Raw genomic sequence first — 13477 nt, forward strand, 5'->3', positions numbered from 1 at the left:
GGACCCATTTGTCGATGGATTTTATTACAGATTTGCCCATGTGCAACAAGTTCAATACCATCTGGGTGGTAGTTGACCGGTTCACCAAGATGGCACACTTCATTCCTCTCACCGGTCTTCCGTCAGCTTCCAAGTTGGCTCAAGTATTCATACAAGAGATCTTCCGACTCCACGGTCTTCCAGAAGAAATTATCTCAGATCGAGGAGTTCAATTCACAGCCAAATTCTGGCGAAGTTTATGTCAAGTCCTCCAAGTCAAGTTAAAGTTTTCCACGGCTTACCATCCTCAGACCAATGGTCAAACTGAGAGGGTGAATCAGGACTTGGAGGCCTTCCTCCGCATCTATGTGTCCTCCTCTCAAGATGACTGGGTTCAATTACTTCCCTGGGCCGAGTTCTGTCATAACAACCAGTATCATTCTTCATCTTCCTCAACACCATTCTTCACCAACTTTGGATTCCACCCTAAAGTCCCTGAGTTCCAACCGCTTCCAGCAACTTCTGTTCCCGCAGTGGATATCACCTTGCATCAGTTTGCCAATATCTGGAAGAGCGTACGATCAGCTCTGCTCAAGGCATCGTTCAGGTACAAGAAGTTTGCGGATAAGAAGCGTCGAGCAGTTCCTGCTCTCAAGGTCGGTGATCGGGTATGGTTATCCACGAAGAATTTGAGGTTAAGAGTTCCCAGTATGAAGTTTGCACCTCGCTACATCGGTCCTTTTAAAATTGATCAAGTCATCAATCCTGTTGCTTACAGACTCCAGTTACCTCCCTTCTTAAAAATACCCAGGACATTCCATGTTTCCCTGTTGAAACCGCTAATCTTGAATCGGTTTCATTCCTCACTTCCACCAACTCCGAAAGTCCAAACTCAACGAGGCGTTGAGTATGAAGTGGCCAAGATCCTGGACTCACGTCACCGTTACGGTCAACTTCAGTATCTCATTGACTGGAAGGGCTATGGTCCTGAAGAACGCTCTTGGACCAATGCCTCTGACGTCCATGCTCCTGCCTTGGTCCGAAATTTCCACGCAAAGTTTCCTTTAAAGCCTAAGAAGTGTCCTGGGGCCACTCCTAAAGGGGGGGGTGCTGTCACGATCCGGGTATCTGGACGCCATTACTTACCCTTCAGATGCCTCCTAAGGCGGGCTCAGCGTTCCAGGACCGGATTCCGCTGTTCCTGAGTTTCCACATACAGAGTGGTCTTTTCATCAGCCGCGGCCTCCGCTGTGCCCGCGTGGTTAAATGTGCATCTATCAGCCTGGCGTCTCCTGTCTCCGGTGGCCGGCGCCGCCATTACTGTTTCCCAGACCACATGGATTACAAACCAAACTTCCCTCCAAGTGTCTGCATGGGCGCAGCCATCTTGGATTCTGTCATCTGATCATTTCCACCAATCTGCTGTCTGTGTTGTTGATTTGCATAATTGCCTAGCCAACCCCTTCCTTGCTGCAGGTATAAGTAAGCTGTACCTGAGCAAGGAAGACGTCAGTGCTTTGGTTGTCAAACCTAGTTCCTGTTTGTCTCTCTTCTATGATTGTCTTCCAGGTTCCAGCTCCTGTCTCAAGACTTCCACCATAGAGACCCGCACCAGCATTCCACCTGCGGTGTAGCCTGACTCTCCAATCCATTGTGGATTCATCTGTTTCCAGCTACAACACTACCTGCTTCCAGCCTCAGCTTCCAGCAGAGTACAGCTTCCCTTAAAGGGCCGGTGTCCTTTCTACACTTTACCACTCTCCACCGGAATTATTATTTCTCCGCTCTCAAGTTCTACATTTCAGTTCACATTTCATCGCTCCCAAAGTTCATTTATTATTTAACTGGTTCCAGCCAGTATCCACTAGAGATGAGCGCCTGAAATTTTTCGGGTTTTGTGTTTTGGTTTTGGGTTCGGTTCCGCGGCCGTGTTTTGGGTTCGAACGCGTTTTGGCAAAACCTCACCGAATTATTTTTGTCGGATTCGGGTGTGTTTTGGATTCGGGTGTTTTTTTCAAAAAACCCTAAAAAACAGCTTAAATCATAGAATTTGGGGGTAATTTTGATCCCAAAGTATTATTAACCTCAAAAAACATAATTTACACTCATTTTCAGCCTATTCTGAACACATCACACCTCACAATATTATTTTTAGTCCTAAAATTTGCACCGAGGTCGCTGTGTGAGTAAGATAAGCGACCCTAGTGGCCGACACAAACACCGGGCCCATCTAGGAGTGGCACTGCAGTGTCACGCAGGATGTCCCTTCCAAAAAACCCTCCCCAATCAGCACATGATGCAAAGAAAAAGAAAAGAAAAAAGAGGTGCAAGATGGAATTATCCTTGGGCCCTCCCACCCACCCTTATGTTGTATAAACAAAACAGGACATGCACACTTTAACCAACCCATCATTTCAGTGACAGGGTCTGCCACACGACTGTGACTGATATGACGGGTTGGTTTGGACCCCCCCCAAAAAAGAAGCAATTAATCTCTCCTTGCACAAACTGGCTCTACAGAGGCAAGATGTCCACCTCATCTTCACCCTCCGATATATCACCGTGTACATCCCCCTCCTCACAGATTATCAATTCGTCCCCACTGGAATCCACCATCTCAGCTCCCTGTGTACTTTGTGGAGGCAATTGCTGCTGGTCAATGTCTCCGCGGAGGAATTGATTATAATTCATTTTAATGAACATCATCTTCTCCACATTTTCTGGATGTAACCTCGTACGCCGATTGCTGACAAGGTGAGCGGCGGCACTAAACACTCTTTCGGAGTACACACTTGTGGGAGGGCAACTTAGGTAGAATAAAGCCAGTTTGTGCAAGGGCCTCCAAATTGCCTCTTTTTCCTGCCAGTATAAGTACGGACTGTGTGACGTGCCTACTTGGATGCGGTCACTCATATAATCCTCCACCATTCTATCAATGTTGAGAGAATCATATGCAGTGACAGTAGACGACATGTCCGTAATCGTTGTCAGGTCCTTCAGTCCGGACCAGATGTCAGCATCAGCAGTCGCTCCAGACTGCCCTGCATCACCGCCAGCGGGTGGGCTCGGAATTCTGAGCCTTTTCCTCGCACCCCCAGTTGCGGGAGAATGTGAAGGAGGAGATGTTGACAGGTCGCGTTCCGCTTGACTTGACAATTTTGTCACCAGCAGGTCTTTCAACCCCAGCAGACCTGTGTCTGCCGGAAAGAGAGATCCAAGGTAGGCTTTAAATCTAGGATCGATCACGGTGGCCAAAATGTAGTGCTCTGATTTCAACAGATTGACCACCCGTGAATCCTTGTTAAGCGAATTAAGGGCTGCATCCACAAGTCCCACATGCCTAGCGGAATCGCTCCGTGTTAGCTCCTTCTTCAATGCCTCCAGCTTCTTCTGCAAAAGCCTGATGAGGGGAATGACCTGACTCAGGCTGGCAGTGTCTGAACTGACTTCACGTGTGGCAAGTTCAAAGGGCATCAGAACCTTGCACAACGTTGAAATCATTCTCCACTGCACTTGAGACAGGTGCATTCCATCTCCTATATCGTGCTCAATTGTATAGGCTTGAATGGCCTTTTGCTGCTCCTCCAACCTCTGAAGCATATAGAGGGTTGAATTCCACCTCGTTACCACTTCTTGCTTCAGATGATGGCAGGGCAGGTTCAGTAGTTTTTGGTGGTGCTCCAGTCTTCTGTACGTGGTGCCTGTACGCCGAAAGTGTCCCGCAATTTTTCTGGCCACCGACAGCATCTCTTGCACGCCCCTGTCGTTTTTTAAAAAATTCTGCACCACCAAATTCAAGGTATGTGCAAAACATGGGACGTGCTGGAATTTGCCCATATTTAATGCACACACAATATTGCTGGCGTTGTCCGATGCCACAAATCCACAGGAGAGTCCAATTGGGGTAAGCCATTCCGCGATGATCTTCCTCAGTTGCCGTAAGAGGTTTTCAGCTGTGTGCGTATTCTGGAAAGCGGTGATACAAAGCGTAGCCTGCCTAGGAAAGAGTTGGCGTTTGCGAGATGCTGCTACTGGTGCCGCCGCTGCTGTTCTTGCGGCGGGAGTCCATACATCTACCCAGTGGGCTGTCACAGTCATATAGTCCTGACCCTGCCCTGCTCCACTTGTCCACATGTCCGTGGTTAAGTGGACATTGGGTACAACTGCATTTTTTAGGACACTGGTGAGTCTTTTTCTGACGTCCGTGTACATTCTCGGTATCGCCTGCCTAGAGAAGTGGAACCTAGATGGTATTTGGTAACGGGGGCACACTGCCTCAATAAATTGTCTAGTTCCCTGTGAACTAACGGCGGATACCGGACGCACGTCTAACACCAACATAGTTGTCAAGGACTCAGTTATCCGCTTTGCAGTAGGATGACTGCTGTGATATTTCATCTTCCTCGCAAAGGACTGTTGAACAGTCAATTGCTTACTGGAAGTAGTACAAGTGGGCTTACGACTTCCCCTCTGGGATGACCATCGACTCCCAGCGGCAACAACAGCAGCGCCAGCAGCAGTAGGCGTTACACGCAAGGATGCATCGGAGGAATCCCAGGCAGGAAAGGACTCGTCAGACTTGCCAGTGACATGGCCTGCAGGACTATTGGCATTCCTGGGGAAGGAGGAAATTGACACTGAGGGAGTTGGTGGGGTGGTTTGCGTGAGCTTGGTTACAAGAGGAAGGGATTTACTGGTCAGTGGACTGCTTCCGCTGTCACCCAAAGTTTTTGAACTTGTCACTGACTTATTATGAATGCGCTGCAGGTGACGTATAAGGGAGGATGTTCCGAGGTGGTTAACGTCCTTACCCCTACTTATTACAGCTTGACAAAGGGAACACACGGCTTGACACCTGTTGTCCACATTTCTGGTGAAATACCTCCACACCGAAGAGCTGATTTTTTTGGTATTTTCACCTGGCATGTCAACGGCCATATTCCTCCCACGGACAACAGGTGTCTCCCCGGGTGCCTGACTTAAACAAACCACCTCACCATCAGAATCCTCCTGGTCAATTTCCTCCCCAGCGCCAGCAACACCCATATCCTCCTCATCCTGGTGTACTTCAACACTGACATCTTCAATCTGACTATCAGGAACTGGACTGCGGGTGCTCCTTCCAGCACTTGCAGGGGGCATGCAAATAGTGGAAGGCGCATGCTCTTCACGTCCAGTGTTGGGAAGGTCAGGCATCGCAAACGACACAATTGGACTCTCCTTGTGGATTTGGGATTTCAAAGAACGCACAGTTCTTTGCGGTGCTTTTGCCAGCTTGAGTCTTTTCAGTTTTCTAGCGAGAGGCTGAGTGCTTCCATCCTCATGTGAAGCTGAACCACTAGCCACGAACATAGGCCAGGGCCTCAGCCGTTCCTTGCCACTCCGTGTGGTAAATGGCATATTGGCAAGTTTACGCTTCTCCTCCGACAATTTTATTTTAGGTTTTGGAGTCCTTTTTTTTCTGATATTTGGTGTTTTGGATTTGACATGCTCTGTACTATGACATTGGGCATCGGCCTTGGCAGACGACGTTGCTGGCATTTCATCGTCTCGGCCATGACTAGTGGCAGCAGCTTCAGCACGAGGTGGAAGTGGATCTTGATCTTTCCCTAATTTTGGAACCTCAACTTTTTTGTTCTCCATATTTTATAGGCAGAACTAAAAGGCACCTCAGGTAAACAATGGAGATGGATGGATTGGATACTAGTATACAATTATGGACGGACTGCCACGGTTAGGTGGTATAAAAAAACCACGGTTAGGTGGTATATATTATAATAATAATACAATTATGGATGGACGGACTGCCTGCCGACTGCCGACACAGAGGTAGCCACAGCCGTGAACTACCGCACTGTACACTGGTTGATAAAGAGATAGTAGTATACTCGTAACAACTAGTATGACACTATGACGACGGTATAAAGAATGAAAAAAAAACCACGGTTAGGTGGTATATATTATAATAATAATACAATTATGGATGGACGGACTGCCTGCCGACTGCCGACACAGAGGTAGCCACAGCCGTGAACTACCGCACTGTACACTGGTTGATAAAGAGATAGTAGTATACTCGTAACAACTAGTATGACACTATGACGACGGTATAAAGAATGAAAAAAAAACCACGGTTAGGTGGTATATATTATAATAATAATACAATTATGGATGGACGGACTGCCTGCCGACTGCCGACACAGAGGTAGCCACAGCCGTGAACTACCGCACTGTACACTGGTTGATAAAGAGATAGTAGTATACTCGTAACAACTAGTATGACACTATGACGACGGTATAAAGAATGAAAAAAAAACCACGGTTAGGTGGTATATATTATAATAATAATACAATTATGGATGGACGGACTGCCTGCCGACTGCCGACACAGAGGTAGCCACAGCCGTGAACTACCGCACTGTACACTGGTTGATAAAAAAGAGATAGTAGTATACTCGTAACAACTAGTATGACACTATGACGACGGTATAAAGAATGAAAAAAAAAACACGGTTAGGTGGTATATATTATAATAATAATACAATTATGGATGGACGGACTGCCTGCCGACTGCCGACACAGAGGTAGCCACAGCCGTGAACTACCGCACTGTACACTGGTTGATAAAGAGATAGTAGTATACTCGTAACAACTAGTATGACACTATGACGACGGTATAAAGAATGAAAAAAAAACCACGGTTAGGTGGTATATATTATAATAATAATACAATTATGGATGGACGGACTGCCTGCCGACTGCCGACACAGAGGTAGCCACAGCCGTGAACTACCGCACTGTACACTGGTTGATAAAGAGATAGTAGTATACTCGTAACAACTAGTATGACACTATGACGACGGTATAAAGAATGCAAAAAAAACCACGGTTAGGTGGTATATATTATAATAATAATACAATTATGGATGGACGGACTGCCTGCCGACTGCCGACACAGAGGTAGCCACAGCCGTGAACTACCGCACTGTACACTGGTTGATAAAGAGATAGTAGTATACTCGTAACAACTAGTATGACACTATGACGACGGTATAAAGAATGAAAAAAAAACCACGGTTAGGTGGTATATATTATAATAATAATACAATTATGGATGGACGGACTGCCTGCCGACTGCCGACACAGAGGTAGCCACAGCCGTGAACTACCGCACTGTACACTGGTTGATAAAGAGATAGTAGTATACTCGTAACAACTAGTATGACACTATGACGACGGTATAAAGAATGAAAAAAAAACCACGGTTAGGTGGTATATATTATAATAATAATACAATTATGGATGGACGGACTGCCTGCCGACTGCCGACACAGAGGTAGCCACAGCCGTGAACTACCGCACTGTACACTGGTTGATAAAGAGATAGTAGTATACTCGTAACAACTAGTATGACACTATGACGACGGTATAAAGAATGAAAAAAAAACCACGGTTAGGTGGTATATATTATAATAATAATACAATTATGGATGGACGGACTGCCTGCCGACTGCCGACACAGAGGTAGCCACAGCCGTGAACTACCGCACTGTACACTGGTTGATAAAGAGATAGTAGTATACTCGTAACAACTAGTATGACACTATGACGACGGTATAAAGAATGAAAAAAAAACCACGGTTAGGTGGTATATATTATAATAATAATACAATTATGGATGGACAGACTGCCTGCCGACTGCCGACACAGAGGTAGCCACAGCCGTGAACTACCGCACTGTACACTGGTTGATAAAGAGATAGTAGTATACTCGTAACAACTAGTATGACACTATGACGACGGTATAAAGAATGCAAAAAAAACCACAGTTAGGTGGTATATATTATAATAATAATACAATTATGGATGGACGGACTGCCTGCCGACTGCCGACACAGAGGTAGCCACAGCCGTGAACTACCGCACTGTACACTGGTTGATAAAGAGATAGTAGTATACTCGTAACAACTAGTATGACACTATGACGGTATAAAGAATGAAAAAAAAACCACGGTTAGGTGGTATATATTATAATAATAATACAATTATGGATGGACGGACTGCCTGCCGACTGCCGACACAGAGGTAGCCACAGCCGTGAACTACCGCACTGTACACTGGTTGATAAAGAGATAGTAGTATACTCGTAACAATTAGGATGACACTATGACGGTATAAAGAATGAAAAAAAAACCACGGTTAGGTGGTAGGTATATAATAATAAATAATACAATTCTGGTCGGACGGACTGCCTGCCGTGTGCCGACACAGAGGTAGCCACAGCCGTGAACTACCGCACTGTACACTGGTTGATAAAGAGATAGTAGTATACTCGTAACAATTAGGATGACACTATGACGGTATAAAGAATGAAAAAAAAACCACGGTTAGGTGGTAGGTATATAATAATAAATAATACAATTCTGGTCGGACGGACTGCCTGCCGTGTGCCGACACAGAGGTAGCCACAGCCGTGAACTACCGCACTGTACACTGGTTGATAAAGAGATAGTAGTATACTCGTAACAATTAGGATGACACTATGACGGTATAAAGAATGAAAAAAAAACCACGGTTAGGTGGTAGGTATATAATAATAAATAATACAATTCTGGTCGGACGGACTGCCTGCCGTGTGCCGACACAGAGGTAGCCACAGCCGTGAACTACCGCACTGTACACTGGTTGATAAAGAGATAGTAGTATACTCGTAACAATTAGGATGACACTATGACGGTATAAAGAATGAAAAAAAAACCACGGTTAGGTGGTAGGTATATAATAATAAATAATACAATTCTGGTCGGACGGACTGCCTGCCGTGTGCCGACACAGAGGTAGCCACAGCCGTGAACTACCGCACTGTACACTGGTTGATAAAGAGATAGTAGTATACTCGTAACAATTAGGATGACACTATGACGGTATAAAGAATGAAAAAAAAACCACGGTTAGGTGGTAGGTATATAATAATAAATAATACAATTCTGGTCGGACGGACTGCCTGCCGTGTGCCGACACAGAGGTAGCCACAGCCGTGAACTACCGCACTGTACTGTGTCTGCTGCTAATATAGACTGGTTGATATTTAAAGAGATATTAGTAGTATACAACAATACTATACTGGTGGTCAGGCACTGGTCACCACTCCTGCAGCAAAAGTGTGCACTGTTAATTAATATAATTGTACTCCTGGCTCCTGCTAACAACCTGCAGTGCTCCCCAGTCTCCCCCACAATTAATTATAAGCTTTTAATTTATACATTGATGACTGTGCAGCACACTGGGCTGAGCTGAGTGCACACAGACTGAGTCACACTGTGTGACTGACTGTGCTGTGTATCGTTTTTTTTTTCAGGCAGAGAACGGATATAGCAGAGAGAAGTGAACGGATATATTATATTAAATAAAAGTTAACTAGCAACTGCACTGGTCACTGACTGTGGTAAACTAACTCTGTCTGCGACTCTGCACAATCTCTCTCTATCTAATCTATCTATCTCTATTCTAATGGAGAGGACGCCAGACACGTCCTCTCCCTATCAATCTCAATGCACGAGTGAAAATGGCGGCGACGCGCGGCTCCTTATATAGAATCCGAGTCTCGCGATAGAATCCGAGCCTCGCGAGAATCCGACAGCGTCATGATGACGTTCGGGCGCGCTCGGGTTAACCGAGCAAGGCGGGAAGATCCGAGTCGCTCGGACCCGTGGAAAAAAAAGTGAAGTTCGTGCGGGTTCGGATTCAAAGAAACCGAACCCGCTCATCTCTAGTATCCACTCCGTGCTAACAACAGTCTGGTTCCAGCCAGTATCCACAGCAGCTGTTTTACCTTCAGCAACCCAGCTCTTCCTGGAACACCAGCTGGTACAATCCTGGGTTATCTCCATTGCTACAGCCGGGCCTGGTAAGGACTTTCCATCTAGAAGATCATAAGAACTATCTCACACTACCAGTGCCCTGTGGCTCCTGCCATGCTGTAGTACTCAGGAACTGTATTTATTCTTTGCTGACTTTTACGTTTTCTTTTATTGCTGCTGTGATGCGGAGTTGTCATAATAAACATCATTGACTTTTATCTAAGTTGTCGTGGTCACGCCTTCGGGCAGTTATTATTCATGTTACTTACATGTCCAGGGGTCTGATACAACCTCCCAGGTTCCGGTACATCTCAGCCCCTACAACTGAGGCTGCCTCCCGTCAGCTCAGGCCCTCAGTTGTGACACTTCCTGATCAGGTCCCAACAGTACTTGCAGAGATACCTTAAGACCCCGAGTTACAACGCTACGAAGGGTACTCTGCCTCTCCGCTATCAGTATTAATGTCACTCATATGATGATTCTGCAAATATTGTTGTTAGATCCAGTTAATTTGTATAAGATAAGCTGCTTACTGTCTTAGACTACGCCTCCTGTGCGTAGGGAAACGCACCTGAAAAAGTAGGGGTGAATGTGACACCCAGCTATTCCTGGGCAGCACCGCTATAATAGACACTCAGAGGCCAGATGATGCTGGGAACGCTGGGGTTAATGCTTTCCCTGCGGCTTGAATGATGCAGGAGGAGGCGGGACCTCTCTGCCCCTGGAAGACTGACATGTCAGAGGGGAGAGCGTGGATTGGAGGAGACCGGGACAGAAAACGGGTCTCAGCCATGAAGAGCGCGGCGTGAGGACAAGAGAGAAGAAGGAGTGAGAGCGGAGCAGCTTTGGAGCACAGCACTGGTCGGCGGCTGAGTGCGGCAACGCTTTGGCGCCCATACTAGTGCGACCAGGGGATAGACGGGATGCAGGTGGCTGAAGGGGCTTGGAGTGCGGCACTGGTCGGCGGCTGAGTGTGGCAATGCCATGGCGTCCGCACTAGTGCAACAGAGGCGAGGAACGGAGCAGCCATTGGTGAAGCAGGAGTCCTGCCACGTGAGAGGCTGACTGAAGGCTGTGTGAGGGGATCAGACACTGCCCGGAAACTTTAACGCGAGGACGCCCGGCAGGAGCCGGCAGCTATCCACAGGTACTCTGTGCATCCTCACGTTCCCCACTCCTCATGGAAGTCCCAGGCAAGTGAGATTACACAAACACATACCGCCCCACCTCAATCTCCCCTTATCCAAGTTATAACAGGAGCATTACCTGCTCTCTTTCAGAGTGCTATACCGGCCCAGGGGCACCGAGACTATTTACTAAAGAGCAGGATATCCCCCCATGGGATGTACTTTCATACTGGAATACCTTCCTGGCCTCTGAGTACAGGAATCCCTACGCCACCTACTACGATGAGTGAGACAGTGACCTTATTGCAGAACCTATAACAGGAATACACTTTCCTTGCAACTCATCTCTAAGTAATAACGGGCTGATCCCCCGCTCCCATACTGCCTATGTTTGAATAACGGGACTGGGGTACCTGTGCACAGGTGGGACTCATCTATACTAATAGTACAGCTACTACTAATGTTAATACAAGTACCTGACACCCGACTACGCATTGTATTCCGGGTGTGACAAGAGTGAGAAATAGGTCACATAACGGTTGATTCAATGTTGGGATATTTAACGTTTGTGCGTTAGTAACAAGAGTGTTAAAGTTAAAGTTGATGTTATTCACCATGTTGAAAGAAATGTGTCTGGGGTTGATGTACTTACCTTGAGGATAGTGGGGTGTTATTTGTGGAAACAAGTTGTAACGCTGACAATAATCAGGGTGATTTACCCAGTGACGCAGAAGGGACTTCATGTGTTGTGTTACCTTAAAATAAAAGAATCTGAGTGAACGTCCCCGGTGTTGTTAACTCCTTTGAATCACCGGAACCCAAGAACTGGGAAATATTCCCCCACCACCAACAAGGTCTTCATACCCGCTATCCAGGTCGGGTGTGTGACAGAAGCTTTGTTCATTCCTCCCACAACCACCATGTCCCCGTACTGCCCTGATTAATATAGGCCATAAGTTTTGCTAAGCTGAGCAGTCATTTTTGAGAAAAATAAAACCATTTATTTAATTAAAGGGGTGGTAATATCATGGGTGAAGGTTGGACCTGCACAGTGCATCACTACAGATGTTTCAACCTCTTAGCACACCAAGATGTAATTCTTGTTTGCGGAGGCAGCTCCTGGAGGCGGAGATGTTGGTGCGCACTGAGCGGACAATAGTGGTGTAGCGGTACAAAATTAAAATGCTTTGCACTTTTAGATAAATCCTGTTCCTTATTCATCAAGCATCAGTTTTTAAATCTCAGATTTCAGTGATATGTACATAGATAAAGTACTAACCAATCAAATACTAATTGTCATTTTTCATACATAGCGGGTAAAATGATAGAAGCTGATTGGTGAGTAATTTTTCTTTCTCCACTTCATCTCTCGCCAAGATTTCATAAATCTCCCCCTTGCTGGTTGACCATATGCCATATGGCAAGAGACTCCCGGAGCGACTTAGATACTCTGAGCCTAGTAGTGTACCATATTTTTCTTTACATCTTGTGTCAAGCCCGTCACGGTGGACCACAGATGCTAGTCTGTAATGGCAAAGGAATTGGTTTTACACAATGTCGCAGATGAGCACAGCAGAACTCGGTGTGAGGAAATGCCGCAGTCGCTCGCAGCAGAGCCCTTCTTACACAGATTCAGACTCAGTTGCACACAGATGTACAAATGTTGCCAGGGCCGCCATTGGGGTGGGAAGGGGAAATGCTGGGACTGCAGTACAAGTCCCAGGCAGAGAGGGGGCCCTCCTCTGCAGTTGTGAAGGGGGATATTTGTATAGGAATGTCCTCAACAAAATGGCCACCGCCATGGAGGAGACAAAACCCCCCCACAATATAGACGAATAGATACACAAGGAAGCAACATTATGTCTGCAGGATCATGGCAGACCATGCAGCATACTGGGAAACTCTTGCTGACAGGTAGTGGTGATGCAAAACGACATTTGTATGAGAGGGAGGTGGATGTGGCAGGGCTGGGATATATGTGCGAGAGGAAGGTGGTTTGGGTATATGTGTGTGTGAGTGAGGTGTCGCTGCCACAAGGGTATTTATGTGTCATTCTGAGGTGGCTGAGGCAGGGTTGGGGTATATGTGTGTGAGAGGGAGGTGACTGGGGCAGGGCTGGGGTATATGTGTGAGAGGGAGGTGGCTGGGGCAGGGCTTGGGTATTATGTGTGAGAGGGTGGTGGTTGGGGTACTATTTGTGAGAGGGTGGTGGCTGGGATATTATGTGTGAGAGGGTGGTGGCTGGGATATTATGTGTGAGAGGGTGGTGGCTGGGGTATTATGTGTGAGAGGGAGGGGGTATTATGTGTGAGAGGGAGGTGGCTGGGGTATTATGTGTGAGAGGGAGGTGGCTGGGGTATTGTGTGAGAGGGTGGTGGCTGGGGTATATGTGTGAGAGGGTGGTGACTGGGATATTATGTGTGAGAGGGTGGTAGCTGGGGTATTATGTGTGAGAGGGAGGTGGCTGGGGTATTATGTGTGGGAGGGAGGTGGCTAGGGTATTGTGTGTGA

Source organism: Pseudophryne corroboree, chromosome 8 (assembly GCF_028390025.1).
Source record: "Pseudophryne corroboree isolate aPseCor3 chromosome 8, aPseCor3.hap2, whole genome shotgun sequence".
Taxonomy (NCBI): Eukaryota; Metazoa; Chordata; class Amphibia; order Anura; family Myobatrachidae; genus Pseudophryne; species Pseudophryne corroboree.